The sequence below is a fragment of the Rhinolophus sinicus genome, chromosome 4, assembly GCF_057876585.1.
Source record: "Rhinolophus sinicus isolate RSI-liver-muscle chromosome 4, RSI-T2T, whole genome shotgun sequence".
In the NCBI taxonomy this organism is placed as follows: domain Eukaryota; kingdom Metazoa; phylum Chordata; class Mammalia; order Chiroptera; family Rhinolophidae; genus Rhinolophus; species Rhinolophus sinicus.
Genome location: NC_142504.1, coordinates 3,070,446 through 3,088,016, shown reverse-complemented (window position 1 = coordinate 3,088,016; position 17,571 = coordinate 3,070,446).

Here is a 17,571-nt window from a genome sequence, read left to right as displayed (position 1 = left end):
TGTTTTGTTTTTTCCCATTAAAATATGATTACTTTGTAGTTCAGTGTGGCTTATCTCAAGTCTTAAGGAAGAAAAATTGTTCTGAGCTTGAGCTAAGAAAACTGTCTTTTCCAATAATCCGTTATAGCTTCTTTTAATAAAACACGAGAGGTGCTACCTCCGATGTGTCTCTGTCTTTATGTAAACTGCCAGGAAATGCAGACTTAAGTGCACACTGCATTCAAGTAGCTCTCTTTTTAGCTGGGACTTCAGGTGGAGGTCTCCCTACCCCAGGCTCTCCTTTCATATGCACTTCTTATCTCTCTGCTTTCTGAGGTAATGATTTCTTTATTATAATTGGCCTCAAGTCTTTTGCTCAAATCGGTATAGTATAACTGCTCATGATCTTTCAAAAGCTGGTCCTCTTTTTAAAATATTCTCTTGATAAGCTAAGAGTTCTTGAAGGAGATGCTTCAATAGACCAGCTGGTGATTCTGGAGGCACCAACAGAGAGACAGTCCCCTTCTCAGCGCGCAGGAACCATCATAACAACAAGGGTCTCAGTGGAGAAATGAGGGTCAGCCTAGTCGAGCCTGGGCCACAAATGGGAGTAGACAGAAAGAGGACAAACTGCAGCTGAAGCACGAAACTGAAAAGTTTTATTAACTGACCTTTAAAGGAGAACCTAGTTAACTAAGGATACTCCACTAAAAGCCTCTGTGCCAGAACCACTAAATTTCATGATCTGATTGAGTCCTCGGCGGGAGCCCTGGGCCTGAGTGCTAATGGACCTGGACAGCAATGCAAATGTCAATGTCAGTTCCCAGGGAAGCACTTTGGCGAATGCTCCTACCAGCAGGGCTTAAAATAACGTCGGGGGAAGTCAGAGAGCCCCCGCTCTGGGGCCTCCGGAAGGACACGCACCCAAATCCCTGCTCTGTGGAGATGAACTGCCGCTGTCCTGACCTCAGACACTGGTTTCCAGCTCCTGAGAGAGGCCAGCACACGCGGGTCCTCTGGCTGCCACACCTCCTGCCACCAGCATCCCCACCCAGCCTCAAACCAGGCTGTCCCGCAAGGTGTGGCCTCTGGCCTGGCCAAGACGTATATTGCTTATGGAGCACTAAAGTATAACAGAAAAGATAAATAAGGAAAAGAAGAGAGAGAGAGAGAGAGAGAGAGAGAGAGAGAGAGGCCTAGTTGCAGTCATCTTTACATGAATATTCCTGGACTTGCCTGAATCGCTAAACTAAATTTTATTGTAATTCTCTCTAACTGTTTGTCCTTTGAGCAGAAACTTCCTTCTCACTTTCAGGGCACTGTGCGTCTCGTGCCCGCGTTATCCTCCATCTCCCTTCTCTGATGGGCAGGTCCTCAGACTGCAGTCCCCAGACCACATCCTGCTAGAAATGCAAGTTCCTGCCTCGTCCTGGACCTACTGAGTCAGGAACTCTGGGCTGGCCCAGCAGTCAGGGTCCTACCTGCCCTCCAGGACACTCAGAGGCGCCTCCCTGCAAGGATTCCTGCGCCAAGAAGACCTGGGCTCACCCCTCCGGTCGCTGTATCCAGCGCCAACCCAGAGGTACCCGGTCTTCACCACCACGCGCCAGGCCCAGAACGGCCCCCTCTGGAATCTGCCCTGTGCTGCTCCTTCGAGAGCAGTTTGCTGGGCAGACAACTGTGTGAGCACGTCCCCAGAGGGCAGCTCCCCCACTCGCAGCTCAGGGAAGCACCTCCCCTCTTGGAGGGTCAGTTCCTCGGCTGTCTGTGCCCCCAGTAGGGCTGTCCTCGCAGGGGTGACATGAAGTGTCTTCAGATGAATACACACGAAGCCCAATGCACAGAGCAGAGACTCAGGAGATGACGATTCTTTCCTTCCATCTAAAGCAGCGACCCATCCCCCGAGCCATCTTAATTGCACGGTGCATTGTTCAACACCCATCACAAATGCTGTTTTTTTCAGGAAGATTTCCTAATGCCCTCCATCATGTCTAGTAAATCCTGCTTTGTGTTTTTGTCATGAGGTGACTCTCCTGTCGCAGTACTCACCAGCAGCGCTGCAGGACCAGGGCGCACGTCCTCGGCTCTCTGCGGCCGGACGCCGTGCACAGAGCGCAGAGGTGTCTGTACCACGTGCGAAGCCCCGGCAGACACCTGACACCGCCTCAGTCACCTCCTGGTCTGTGGGAAGGGAAACACCAGGTGCTCAGCACAGCTTCTCACGTGAATATTCTCCATGCCGCCTCAAGACGTGGGAATGCTGCCTGGTGGACTCGACTCAGTCTATTGAGTATATAGCCCTGTTAGGGGCTCAAAGGTGTCCCCCCAAATTTAGGTGTGTCTGGGCACATCCTTCCTTCCTGGACCCTCCCGTAGTTCCCTCCCGGTAGCTTCCTGCCACAGCCTCCCCTCACGATGGCTCGTCTGGTACCAATACCCTGTTCCTTGGTTAACGTTTTCTATCTCCAGGTCCAACGTGAATGTGATTGATTTTTGGAGCCCCCTCTGTGTTCCCACATTGCTTTGTGGTCTCTACACTGGCTCCCACCACAGTTTGTACTTACTGAGTTCTGCACCTCTGTCAGATTGGCAGACACTGACGTACCCCTGAAGCGGCTGTATCCCCTCCTCTTGCACATGGGACGACATAGGACACACTGCCATGCTCAGTGACAGTGAGGTCAGGTTGGACAGCTGCAATGCTGCTGCAGTCCTACACAAGACCTGTGGCCAGAACGACCCCCAATAAGTCTTTGTCACCACTGTTCTCTGTAGAATAGCGATCGTTGTTTATTCACAGCTGTTAGTTTCTATCTAGAATAAGAGAATGGTTTTGGAGAAACACAGCTTAGTGGGGACAGGAGGAATTCAAATACGGACCTGCTCAGTGGGAGGGGCCTGTCAGACATCCACGTGGGAGGGGGCGATACATGTATATATGCTGTTCAAAGATAAACGGAGGCACAGCAAAAATGTTAAGAGTTCATTTAAGCAAAAATAGATTTGACTTGGGCAGCATGCCATCTAACAGGAGCTGTACAAAGACAAAGACTTTTATAGTCAGAGGGAGTGGGAACGAGGTGCTTACAGAGAAACACAGCACGTTGGTCAAGGGCAGACCACTGTCTTAGGGGCGGCCGGGTTCTACCACCCAGATGACCTCACCAGTGCTGACCAGGGGACTCCTGATTGACTGGTTTGAGATGCCACTTCTGGGAGAGCCAAACTGGGATTAGGTCATGGTTGGTGGTTTAGCGTAAGTGACTCCATTTTGTAACCTGTTACCTTATTTTAAACAAGACAAAGTTCAGGCTACAGGTCGAGGCTAGAGATAGAACTAGGAGGCCCCAGCGAGAAAAACGGCGTTGGGATTGCACATGATGACATAGGGCGGGGTGGGAGGAAAAGAAGGGAAGTGAGACACGAGCCTTGAGACCTTTAACTTTCTCAGCGAGTGATTGGAGCCGCAAGGAGCCACCTAGGCATCTGAGCCGGGTGGTCAATCAGAGATGCTCACAGAAGCCACATGGGGGAAGAAACAGTCCTGAGCATTAGGAAGAGCGCGAAGGCACCGCTTCTGATGAATGTTATTTTCTCAGTGACACAAGGAGTAAGGCTATTGAGTGAGCAGCAGACCACGTGTTGGAGCTTTGACAAGTGGCGACGTGTAAAGCTGGCAGCGCCAGGCTTCCTGTCCCATTTGGAAGAGATGGAAAAAGGCACACGTCTCTCCACGATGTCGCAAGCATTTACCCTAAAGACACAAAAGTCAAGGAGAAAAGATCTTAGGGGCAAAACACTCCAATTTGTAGCAGTGAATATAATCTCCTGCTGGGTACATTTCAAATAGGTGCCCACAGAGAAAATAGAAGGAAAACAAGACCAGCAAATATCTGACGTGTCAAAGACAACCTAATGCTCTTTTTGTCTTAATGGCCACCCATTCGTTCTGCATTCCTTTTTCTTTTGCAGGTATTTTGCGATGGAAGACTCAAAGTATAGGCTCTGTTATGACGACAACTATTCAAAGCGATTGTCGCACTGAGATCGCCAGGCGTTGCAAACATTTAAAAGTGGGCATTTGCACCAAATGAAAGGAAGTCGTTTCATTCTTTGCCAACCTCTCAGGAAAAGATGCACTTGGTTAAAAGGGTCATGCAATTGCCCAGGAAACAATAACCTCAGATTTTTCACAATAAATAGCATTTCAGTGCCTGTTCCAGTTCCCATTAGGCTTTCCACAGGTACCCGGCCTCTCTTCCCGGGAGCTTACAGCGCTCTCAGAATTGGCCTCATTTGTCCATCTGACAAGGCAGGAGTGGCTGTTTCAAGTCTGTTTTGCAGATGGTAGAGACATGATGCAAACGGACTGGTTTATCTGGGGCGTCTGACTCCTTAGCTACGTGGTTTCAACTAGACAGAAATGTCTGCGAGCAGGACATTCCGAACGAAGAACAAGCACAAAACAAATTGGTGCTTTCGGTAGAAACCAATCTTTCACCAGCCCCGTACAGTACACACGTCTCTTTCCTTCCTACCTAGGTACGTATTTATATTTATAAGGCAATGTTATTTCCTTCTCAGTCATAGTTCTCATACACACGTCAGCATTTCCTTGAAGTGATTTCCCAACACCACAGAGAAAAATTGATTTTGATCTGTCAGAAAGAATTAGGTCCCCAATTTAAAAAGCAATTATTCTCATTGACATCTAATTTGGCAGGAAGCCAGGAGATGGGGCGCTGGGCTGCACTGATGGACCCCAGTAATGGCAGGGCTCAGAGGGAGAGAGGAAGCCAGCAGCACACCTGAGGAGTGGCCCGGCCGGGGCCTGCCAGCTGTGACTTCCGACCAGCCTGGAGGGTGTAAGTCCCGGGCTCCTGGCTGTGAAACGAACCTGTGCCCTCAGATCCTGGGTCGTCAGATCGGCTGGCTTGTCAAGAGAAAAGGGAAGTTTGCATGACTATGTGAGTCTCCACATTTGTAAATGCTGTCAAATATTTCCATTCCTTTTGCGTTCACTGTGTGGGCCAGACGTAACATGTCGGCACCCCAAATCTCTCGGGCCCTGCAGTTTGCAGACTGTGCATGAGAGGAATAGCCAGCTCTCTTGCTCTTTGATCTTTGTGGTTGGTGGTGCTTTTGTTCCAAGAATCAGATGTTGGTGAAAGGAGCCCAGCCTCACGTGATGTGAGGTGGAACTGGAGAGGCAGCCCCAATGTCGGCTGCACTGGCAAAGCCAAACTGTTCATTTACGTCACCTGTCACACTGTTGCCTGCACTTCCATCAGCCTCACAGCTCCCCGGGCTGGCTCTGCCCTGCGTGCTGTGGGGAGGGAACGTGCTAACAAGGAGCCTTCATTGCCCAGATTGAAAAGCCTTCCTTTTCCTGGAGCTTTGGTTTGACTCCTGTAGCCGGGGCCAAGCTCGCTCCAATCAGAGCCGAGCACACACTTCTGATCCGCTATGTCCTACTCTCCTGCCTCCTCAGCCATGGAAACACAAAGAAAATCAGAGAAAATAATGAAACCAAAGAGATAAAAGATGAACTCTTAGATCCTGAATGTTAAATCTGGATCTGTGCCCGTTTTGTTCTAAGTGGCTTATTTAAAAATGCTCCGTTCCCCACCTCAGTGCGGTTCCCCTCTCTCAGCTCCCCTCTGGCTTCCTTTGGGTAAACTCAACCCAAATATTGGCCAACCCCTGCATGCTCACACCTGAAACGGGGTTGTGTACTCACAGGAGGCTTACAGAAAACAAGTAACAAATAATTTAAGGAGTTCATTAGTTAAGAAGTATTTGTAGGCACCCCCTTAAAATCACTTTATTTTGCACTGCTTAAATCCATTCATTTTTTCGCCCCCAGAGGTACGTAGGTCCAGCAGAATGTCTCCTAACAGATTCAGCCTGGACAATAGCAAGGTGGAAATCACTTTAATTCTCATTCCAGAAAAAGGAAAGCACAGACGAAGCTCCTTTCAGTCACGTCAGATGAACGCCTCTGCCTGAAGGTCACAGCCTGACGGCCACAGGAAGACCCAAGTTCCACCAGGGTCTTTCATGCAATCCGACTTTCAACCCTTGTGCTTTAGGAAAAGATATTATTGTTGAACAAACGATTAAGTGTTTCTACGTGAAACCGTTTCTGAAAACATAATCCTGACGTTTTCAGTCTTGGGGGACACGGTCCAGGATTTCTGTGGTGCAACAGTGACACCCAGTGGCTACAGGCAGAAATCTGTCCTTCACCCCAGGTTAGTGAAAGGAGCTGGGAAGAGCCTTTGAGACTCCACAGGAAGGAAGGTGTTGGGGGGGTTGGGGACATTCTGGCCTGATGACACCAGAACATGGTTGGTCAGAGAGGACAGGGGTTTGGGCCTGTCCCAGTGCCAACCACCCTAGCAAGACCTGGAGAACGTGGGCCCACACGAACGATTCTCGTGAACTGAACGTAGACCGGATGATGACAGGTTGTCGATGCTGGACCAATCCTCAGAGACCACCAAGGCCCAAAGCAGTCACGTGACACCCACACATCAGCCCAGGACTCTGTAGGTTGGACAGAAATATGGGCCTCCTAGGCCAGACGTGCTTCCCCGTGGCATCAGAACACACGGCGATAAATTTGAGGGACTATAAAGAAGCGTGTGGGACGAAGTAAGAATATGCCTCTGACCTTTATAGGAATTTAAACTAATACTGAAATACTGAATACTGAGAATTCGTGCAGTTCTGCAAATCACAAGTCAGAGATAATATCAAGTGCCAGCCATGGCTTGTCCCCTTCCTACAGTGAGGGTGGAGGCTGTGGCTGTGGAACAAAGCTGGAGACGCTGCTGGGAACTGTCAGACGTGCGCAGGCTGCTGGTCAGATGGCCTTCCTCCCGGTAGGTGGTTCTCCTGGTGCAGAGCCAGGAACTTACAGCTGCCCCTCCAGGAGCAGCACGCGTTTCCCCACCTCACCTCCCCATAACTCTCAAAGATGGCTCGTTTCTTAATCAGTGACAGGCAAGGCATGCAGTGTTAGAGCTAGATGACGTGGGCACGAGTGTGAGTTTCTGGTGCCTATTAATTGTGTAAGTTTAGTTAAGTAAGGATGCCAAAAAATGTATACACATTTTAAGAAAGGAGAAAAATCTATTAAAATTATAATACTCAATATACACTGAAAACAAAAGATGAATACAAGTCACATTGACTTCTGCAATTACAAGAGGTGCTCAAAGTGGTTACCATCAGTGTCCAGACACTTCTGATGATGGCGAACTACTGCTTGAGCAACATTGACCAAAGTGTCCACTTGTATACATTTTTTTGGCACCCCTGGTATTTTAAAATAATAACTCTGAACTCACAGAGTGACTGGTAGACTAACAATATAAGCAAGTTTATAGCACCCAGGACCTAAAATGAAATTATTTCTATTCCGACATTTTACTACGAAACATTTCACACATACAGAGAGTTGACAGCATTTCACAGTGGACACCCATCTTATCTCATATTAACCATCTGGATTCTGCAATTAACATTTCCCTACACTTGCTGTGTCACTTACCTCTCCATCTTGTTATTTTCTGATGTGCGTAAAAGGTGTAGACATCAGTGCATTTCCACTTGCCATTAACTAGAGTTCAATATTTGTTTATGGTCCTATTTTATTCTCTGGAGGTAAAGTTCACATATAATGAAATGCACAAATCTTAAGGAGGCTATTTGATGGATTCTAGAAAATGCTCATGCTCTAAACCCAAGCCCCTGCCATGATGTAGAACCTCACATCAGCCCGGAAAATTCCTCATGACACATTGCAGTAGGTTCCTGACCCTCCCCAAGAGGCAACCACATCCCTGGTCCTTTTCATCAGACATTGGTTTTGCTCCCATCAAAAAACTGACCCAAAGGGACTCAGAACCTGCGGTACATGGCTGGAGGCCCTGCCTCCCGTAATATACTGACAAAAAGTTCTATCCCAAAATCTACACGTTGCTCATTATGCTTTGTATCTTGGTTTCTAAGAAGAGTTGTATCAATAAGATGACAGATGCACCCACGTGTGCAGTGTGCAAGCGCCGCCTCACTTCACGCGCGGGAACTTTACCAGCAACTGAAGACTTCCTCTGCAGCACCAGCAATGACGCGCTCCACCACCAGATGGCAGCAGCAGCTCGTCCCGAGGGTCCTCGCTGCTCTGTCCAGCGCCTTCAGCACGACGCGTCCTCCACGCCACATTCCCAAAGCGCACTTTCTGTTAGCAACAAGATGCCAGCGATGATGAAGAGCACCGACATTTAAGGACAGAATTGCTAAACAGGTAAATTAACTGCAAGCAAGATTCCACAGAGGAGGCTAAGTAACGTGTGGTGGATATTTGCTTGGGGCTCCTTGGTCAGCCTTGGAAGGGGCGGAGAATGGGCGGGTCAGAGCTGCCGAGGACACAAGTCTGAGGACTGATGACAGAAGGCCGCCTACAGAATTGGTTCCCCGGAGTTAGTGATATTTAACAGGGATGAAGAAAAGACCTTCACTGGAGCTTCAGAAAATAAGTGTCAGCATGAGGGTGAGCAGGTGAATGGGCACAGCATCTCCCAATTCTGTCTCTCAGATTCTAATTTGAATTAACAAAGGATGTGACAAGGCTTCCTCTGCACTGGACCATCAGGAATGATAGGACCCACAGCCAAAAACTATTGGAGAATATTTCATAACAGCCAGGGGAAAAGTTAGAGGATGGTCCCAGGGGCCAGTTCAATACTCACTAATGTTTTTCGCAGTGTTTGCGATGCCCTAGAAACCAAGAAAGCATCACGTCGGTAACCAATTGCATGACAGTGCAGGAAAGAACTAGAAGAACTAGAACACACAGAATTTACAGAGTTGGGAAGGTTTAAAAAGCACTTCCGATGATTAGAAATGATCAAAAGGGTAACGAACCTCTTTCAGCATTTCTTTTTTTTTTTTTAAGATTTTATTGGGGAAGGGGAACAGGACTTTTATTGGGGAACAGTGTGTACTTCCAGGATTTTTTCCAAGTCAAGTTGTCCTTTCAAACTTAGTTGTGGAGGGCACAGCTCAGCTCCAGACCCAGTTGCCGTTCTTAGTTGCAGGGGGCACAGCCCACCATCCCTTGTGGGAGTCGAGGAGTCCAACTGGCAACCTCGTGGTTGAGAGCCCACTGGCCCATGTGGGAATCAAACTGGCAGCCTTTGGAGTTAGGAGCATGGAGCTCCAACCGCCTGAGCCACCAGGCCGGCCGTCTCTTTCAGCATTTCACTCCCTTTCATCAAGAGGTTGAAGTCCAAGATGAGCTCTTGTGGAACATTAAGGAAGAAAATTTGTGTGACGGACGATGGTTAGAACAGACCAGGGCTTTGCAAGTGTGGCCCCTGTCCCACTCATCGCGTGCACCACAATTCAGGTATAAAAGGATAATTTTAGGAGGTGCTCAGACATACGTTACCTGACATAACACATGGTAATAGGTTTAATTCTGAGAAACCAATGGACAGGCCTTGTGAGATCTTGACTCACAACCACAGTTCCCACCCACAGCCAAAGGAAACCACGAGAGATGTCCCTCTAGTTGCAAAGGGGGCATTCCCACAGTTAGAGCGTGCTTCACTCCCCCACCTAGCTAAGCGTTTGCCCAAAACCCGAGGCCCATGTGAAGCACCGGTGCAGGCCTCATGCCCGCACTTCCTCCGCCTGGGGCACTCCCACTGCAGCCAGCTCACCAGCTCCTCTGTGTAACCGAAGTCACGTCCTGCTGGTTGCCGGGCTGGGGGGTCACCAGTCCCTTTGCTCTTCGGTCTCAGACCTTGAAACCTTAGAGTTTTACTAAGATAAGTTAAAAGATGGGGGGTGGGGGGAAATCTAAATCCTTTCCAAATAAAGTGAAATACTGAAACATTAATTGCTAAATAACTTCTTAATACAGAAAAAAACGAGAAGATACATTTGGATCTGTTAATGAATGTATTGAGCTTTGCTGAGGAAACACATTTCTAAAAATTATTCAATCTATTACCAGTCAAAAAGTCTCTGTTTTTAGAGATTATAAAATGTATTCATACATTTGCCAGTCTAAAGAATGCCAATTGCTTGTTTGGCTTTCACTAAAATTGAGATTTCTAAGGGTTAAAATCATTGATGTAATATGTGATGATAACAAAACAATTTGATAATAATTATTAACATGACTTTTAAAATACTTTTATGATAAAGTAACTGATGGTTGGTGGGCCTACTCTAGGTAATTTTTGGTTTTACTTGAATCATTTATTCAGCAACTGTTGATGGAATATTTCTTTTATAATAATAAGTTCTAGGCATGGGGTATACAGCCCTCTAAACTAAGTCTCTGCCCTCATATTGCTCACATTTAATGAGGGAGAGACAAATATTAAGTAAGTATGTTAGTTTGTTAGGGCTGCCATAACAAAGTGCCACAGGCTGAAGCCACAGAAACTTACTGTCTCAGAGGAGGCCAAAGTCCAAAACCAAGGTGTCAGCTGGGCTGGTTTCTGCTGAGGCCTCTCTCCTCGGCTTGTAGGGGCCAGTTTTCCCCGTGTCCTCACATCCCTGTGTGTCTGTGTCCACATTTCCCTCCTGATAAGGACAAGAGTTACATTGGATTAGAACCCAGTCTTGTGACCTTATTTTAACTTAATGACCTATTTGAAGACCATATGTCCCAATACAGTCACATTCTGACCTCAACATATAAATTTGGAGGGAAGGGGAGGACACAGTCAGCCCATAACAACAGGCAAATGCATTGACAATATCGCACGTGATGGTGATTACCAAGCAAAAACTAAATCGGGGAAGCGGGTGAGGAAGTGCAATCGCAACTACGCTAGTAAGAGAGGACCTCTCTGATGAGGCCGCTGGGAGGAAGAAAGGGAACAAGCCCCGTAAGTGCCGAGGCAGGAACGCTGCCGGCGGGAGGGAAGGATGGGCTGATGCAAAGGTGAGGGGAGGGCACACCTGCTGTGCTCTGGCCGGAGCGGAGCCCCGTGTGGCTGGGCGGAGGTCCTGTGTGGGTATCAGTCACGGCTGGCGCTGAGCCTACCGGCCACGAGAGCTGGTTATTACATGATTTAGGAATTTTGTTTGCAAGTTGATATCACATTGATCGCTTCAGACTGGCTGTGATGGAAAGATTAATACTATGGAAATCAGCAAATGCCACAAATCACGCTTTCCCCTCCCCGCCCTTTGGGGAGCCAGCGGTTAAAACATTTACAGCACATCAGTGGATAAGGAGAGAGGAAATGGGTGATTCAGAGAAATAGCAGGAAGTCAGATCCTGAGGGCTGAAAAGCCACTGCAAGGCTTCTATTCAGAGTGAGTGTGGGGACAGAGTCCCAGAGAGCAGTTTCCAGGCTCTCAGCCTCACGTGGAAAGGTGCTGGCTCAGGTAGTAGATGGTCATCAGCTGTAACTAGTTGGCCATCAGCTGTAACCAGTTAGCCATTGGCCACTGATATAACCGCGGTGTCTACATTGATTGGTTGGTTGGTTGGCAGAGAAGCAAACAGCAGATTGTGGCTCCTGCTTCCTGTGTCTCCAACCCAGCCGCCAGCAAGAAATAGTGGTATGACTCCCCTATCTATGGCTCGTTGGTGTTCCTTTTCAGCCTCACCATATCCTGCGTTCTGGTGCAGGGATCGGGACCAAAGACCCCGAATGACAGTGAGAGAAAGGGCCTTGGAAGGCTTTGAGGCGAAGGGGACACTGCTGGACTTTTGTTTCTAAAGGATGGCTCTGCAGCAATGTGGGGACAGACTTCCAGTGGACAAGGCTGGAAGCAGGCAGACTAGCAAGGAGGCTGGTGCCCAAATCCAGGTGAGAGGTGACGGTGTCTTAGATCCGCAGTACGGAATTGGCCGAGTCGAGAAGACACCGGTAAACTTATTTTGGAAGTAGGAACAGCAGCATAGGCTGCAGAATGTGAGAGAGAGGGGCCTCGGGGTGACTTGGAGGATTGGGCTGCAGCCACCAGCAGAGGAGCTGCCTGGCACTGCTGGAAGCAGGGCAGGCGCCTGGGGCGACGGGAAGTGTGAGGTGGGCAGGCAGACCCCGGTGGACTTGTCGAGCAGGCAAACGCTCCTCAATTTCAGAAGAGAGGTCCAGATGCGCTACATTCCCATCTCAAGTACGCGTGACCTTTCCACGCAGGACAAAACAGTGGCCTTGCAATGCAGCTTAGTGTCAGCGCAAGCTTTGCTTGCTCAGGTGTTTGCAACCACGCATCACTAGGGGGCAATATAAGCTAAGTTTTCATTATTTAGCAATCGAAAGGGAATTGGAGCGAGCAGGTAAAATGATGGAGAATGTCAGGGTCAAGAGGCAGGTGTTCTAACCGAGCATGGCGTTTCCCCTTAGAGGCTGAGGGGGGGCCGTGGCATTCTTCAGGAGGGGTCATTTATGTCAGGTCACCAGGAGTCAGGAGACTGGAAAACTGACACGGTCAAAACGAGTGAAAAGGTCATTCTTTACTTGAATCAGACCCACTATTTACTTACTGCATTTGCCCAAATGGTAGGCAAACGGTATCATTTCTTTGTGAGTTAGTGTATCAGTGGTAGTGAGGAGAGCAAGGTCATGCACAGTCCCTATGGCCTTGACAAGGGCAGGGAAAGGTCATGGAAGTCCTTCCTAAGGCCCCTAACGACTTGCCTTTGGAGCTCTATCCACCTGGTTGCAGTTTTCTAGAAAGGACAAGGGGGGTGGTGGCAGGGTTTCCCAAAAGAGCTGTTTGCTCAGAAGCCACAATGAAGCAATGAGTCATCAGTATAAGACATTGAAAGCAAGTTAAATTTGAATGAGGGTAGGAAGCAAAGAGGTGAGAAGGCACATAATCACAGTGTGATTCACTATGTGGGGGAGGGGGAGTGAGTGATTTAAACAAGATCCAGGCCAGGAGCAATTTCCTGGGGGGAGAGTCCCAAAGGCTGCTGCTCCTGAGACCTGCCCTCCAGCTGGGAGGTGCACTGTGGTCATCACCACGCTGGTGGTGCTGGTGGTACCACTGGTGCCTCGGGACCCGCTTTGCGATGCGGGGCAAAGGAGAAATTCAGTCTCACAGCCTCACCATCCACCCGCTCAGGACTTTCCTTAAGGCTCTCGGTAACCTGGAAGGAAAGTTATCTTCACAAGCAAAGAAGAAAACCACACAAGGACCCATTCCATCCAGTGCCTGGGTCCCTGTGCTGAGGACACAATGGTTGTTCTTCCACAACGACGTAGCTACAATCAAAAAAAGATGCGAAAACTCAAAGGTCTGTATAAAACACATAAAACTATAAAACACATATATATGTATTTATCTCAAGTACTTGAGAGTCCCCAGCAATGCTATGAGACAAACGCAATTTTGTCTGCTTTTTACAGTAAGAATCAAAGAGACTAACACTCCCCTTGTGCTCCAGACGAAACTAAAATTTAGCTGTGTGTTTGACTGTTTTTTCCTCAATATAGAAAAAGGCATAGGTTGCTGCAAGTAAAGTGGAACATTTTAAAAGTAGTGATGTGGTTTCTTTTTAAAGATGTTTATTAAAAATATAGCTAACGTACAATATTGTATTTATAGTAGTTTCAGGGGTACACCATAGTTAGTCAACATTTATACACCTAAAGAAGTGATCACCATGATAAGTCCACAACCATCTGACACCATACAACACTGTCACAAATTATTGACTGTATTCTCTATGCTGTATATTACATCCCCATGACTGTTTATACTTGGAAATTTGGACCTCTTATTCCCCTTCACCTTCCCCCCCCTTTTAAATCTTTCTATTACAGTTGACATTCAATATTATATTAATTTCAGGTGTGCAGCATAGTGGTTAAACATTTATATAATTTAAGAAGTGATTCCCCTGACTAATCTAGCACCCACCTGGCACTATGCATAGTTATTACCATATTATTGTCTATATTCCCTATGCTTTACTTTACATCCCTGTGACTATTTTGTAACTACCAGTTTGTACTTCTTAATCCCTTCACCTTTTATCACCCACACCCCAACACCCTTCCCATCAGAAAACCACCAAAATGTTTTCTGGATCTATGAGTTTGTTTCAATTTTGTCTGTTTATTTTGTTATTTAGATTACACTTATAAGAAAAATCGCACTGCATCTGTCTTTCACTCTCTGACATACTCCCCTCAGCACAGTACACTCCAGGTCCATCCATGCTGCCACAGATGTCAAGAACCCATTCATTCCCTTCCAGGGCCGAGCAATATTCCATTGTGTATATGTACCATTTCCTCTTTATCCATTCTTCCATAGATGGACACCCAGGCTGCCTCCATATCTTGGCCATTGTAAACAAGGGGATATACATGTCCCCTTGAAGAAGGTAAGTTGCTTGCTTACATTTTTAGTTATTTTTCTGGACTTTCCTCCTGTTCTTTCATTTGGGATGCATTCCTTTGTCTCCTGATTTTGGCTGCTTCTCTGTTTGTTTTTATGTATTAGGTAGATCTGCTTTGTTTCCCAGTCTTGCCAAGTGGCTTTATGTAGTAGGTACCTTGTGTGGCCCAGTCTCCCTGGTCACCTGCTCCGGGAATGTCCCTTGTGTGGGTTGTATGTGCCCTCCTGTTATAGTAGAGCCTTGATTGCTATTGGCAGGTTAGTGGGTGAGATTGACCCTCAGGCTGATTGGCTGTGGGGTTTGGCCACGTCCACAGCTTATGGGCTGCTGTGGGGGGGGGCTTACCCCCACTGAGTGGGATTTGCCCCAATGGGCTGTGGTACCTATTGAGACCACCCTTTGTGTGTGCTGCTTGTGGGGCTAATTGGGCAGTGCTCTGCTATGGTGTGAAGCCAACCTCTAAATATTTTGGTTCTGAGGCCTCTTGGGAGGGGCTCCGGTGCAGGCCCAGGTCACCCACTGTCTGTGATTGGCCAGAGACTACCTGGTAGGACAAAGTGATCCGTGGTTGTTCACTGCCTGGGCGACACCTGGAGGAGCGTGGGAGAGGCCACACTGTAAACTGAGGATGGCTGTCACCAGCATCGGGTCTGGGGCAGCTCAGCAAAAAGCCAGGACACCCCGAGGGCTGCTGCCACCTGCTGGCTCTCTTAAGGTTCAGCTACTGATAAAGCCTCATGCGGTAGGCAAGTTGGGTGAGGCAGGGTCTCAGGGAGTCACTAGAGTAGGAAGAGATGTGGTCACCAGGCTAATGTAAATTCTGGTTTGGTGCCAGTGCTGAGCTTGGAGCTACTCAGCAAAAGTCTCAAAGCTCACTGAGGCCAGTCACCACCCTCCTGGGGCCAGTGGACTTGATAGTTTTCCCAGGAAGAGTGTAATGCCAGTGGGGCTGGCTGCTCACTGAGAAAATGCCTCTGGTGTTGGGGTAGTTGTGTGGGGCGGGGTCCCAGTGGAGCTCACCAGGCCAATCAGATTCAGACTTGGCCTGTGGGGGCGGACTCAACTCAGGAAATATGGAGACCAATTGCTGGCATGGAAAGAGAACAGGGAAAATGGCAACTATTCTCCAGCCCTGCCATCGAAGCCACACACCTCACTCTGCTCCTCATATGCTTTTGATGCCCCTGAGTCACTGTCCATCCAGTGGAGCCCAGGGTGAGTGTCTGTGAGTGAACAAATCTATGTGTGAGATGTAGAAGAGAACAGCTGGGTTTCCCGCAGCCTCCGACCCACCTGGATGGTCGGAGTCCCCACTGTTTTCCACAGCCAGATGTCGTGGGGGCTCCTCTTCCTCACATCAGTGCTCTGGGCGGGGGAGGCCAGGGTGGGGCTGCGGACTGTCTCTCTCTTCCCGGGAAAACCTCTGCAACTGAGATATCCCACCTGGTTCTCACCTCAAACCCTGTGGAGGTTTGAGACCTGTTCGGTGTTTTCTGCCCCTCCTACTGGTCTCGCCGTGGCTTCTACTTTATATCATTAGTTACAAAACTTCTGTTCCACCAGACTTCAGATGGTTTTCCAGGTTGATTGTTCTATAATTTAGTTGTAATTTTAATATGTTATGGAAAGAACCAGACACAGTGTTTATCTACTCCCCGATCTTGGGCCTCCCCAGTGGTGATGTGGTTCTATGTCTGGGAATATACAGCAGAACTGTCGAAGCAGAAAATCATATTGGCCATCATTCTAAAGTTTACAATTTAATATGTTAACAAGTTACCCTAATGGTTTTTAAAAAAATTGTTGCAGAAGGAGTTATATTTTCAAGTGTAGCCTGGAGCCCCAATGTATGAACTCATAAAAGGTGATGCTTTTTGGCCTAAAGTGGGGGCCCTCATGTTTAGTGTGTCATCACCCCACATCCCACGTGGCTGTCCCTGAGGCTTCATCTTGCAAACTTTCTTTCCCTCGGAAACAATGTGTGTATTTTGGCTAAAAACCAAATTTGTTTAATGCACAAGGTAGTTTTTTAAAAATCAAGTTTAATCTTAAAGACTATACGTATTATTTCATAGTCAAACCACCAGGACCTGGGAGTAAGTGAAACAGTGTTTCCATCCCCATAAGTAGGTTGGAGGGTCAAGGCTTCTACTTCACAGCCCAGCTCAACCAGCACATTTGGAAGCTAGCGCCTGAAAGCCACACCCAGAATTCCTTTACGATTCCTCATTTCTGTTCTTAGTATCGGTCACCGAGGTTTTCAGTGGACAACTCGTTCTCCTTTCCCATCGTCTCAAATCAGTTCACTCCCCACTAGCGCCAACCTACCCTGTCCTTCTCTAATCCCCCAGCAGCGCTCAGCTGCCCATCACTCTCTCCATCCTGAACCTTCACCATCAGTCCTGAAACATGGTCCACATCATGTCACTCCCTTGCTCAGACGTTTTCAGAGCTTCCTGCCCTCACCAGAATGAAGTCCAAACGCACTGGTCCATGGGCCAGGCTGTCAGCCCTGTTGCCCAGCCACTCCGCTGTCTCACTACGCCCCTCCTGTTTATTTAGTCACAGCAGCACTGGGAGGAGATGATTGATGTGACAAACCCAGAACAAGGGGCTCCTGAGGCTGGGCTGAACTGGGAGAGGGTTACCTCAGTCATCAGGGACCAAGAAGGGACATGCATCTCTGACTGGGCCCCAAGGGTTCAAGGTCACAGAGGAGAAGGGCACACTGGGAGCTGACTCTCTGGGGGTGGGGAGATGGAAACAGAAGGAATGACGTCAGAGTGGGCAGGACTTGGGAAACTGAGGAGCCCTGACGGTGACGCCAGCACCACCTGCACCTGGAAGAGGCTGGTACTAACAATAGAAACACAGACCCTACGTAATAACAGAATTGAACCACTGTGGAGACAGATGTGGTGCAGAAGGAACCACGACGGGAGAGCGGAACGGCGTCCATACGGGGCAGTGAATTGTGACAGGCTGACTAGAGTCCTGTGTTAATTAGGACTGAGGTTCCCTCAGGCCCCAGAAAGAATGTGAGCGCCTCCCACAGACGCAGGGAACGGGTGTCTCTAGTGCCTGCTCATCTCTCTGAGTCAGTGACTCTCCCAACCTCAGGTCTTGTCTTCTTACCGATTTTCCATAAGCTTCCTCTACAGCAAGACCCAATTAAAATGCTGCCGCCTTGATGAAAA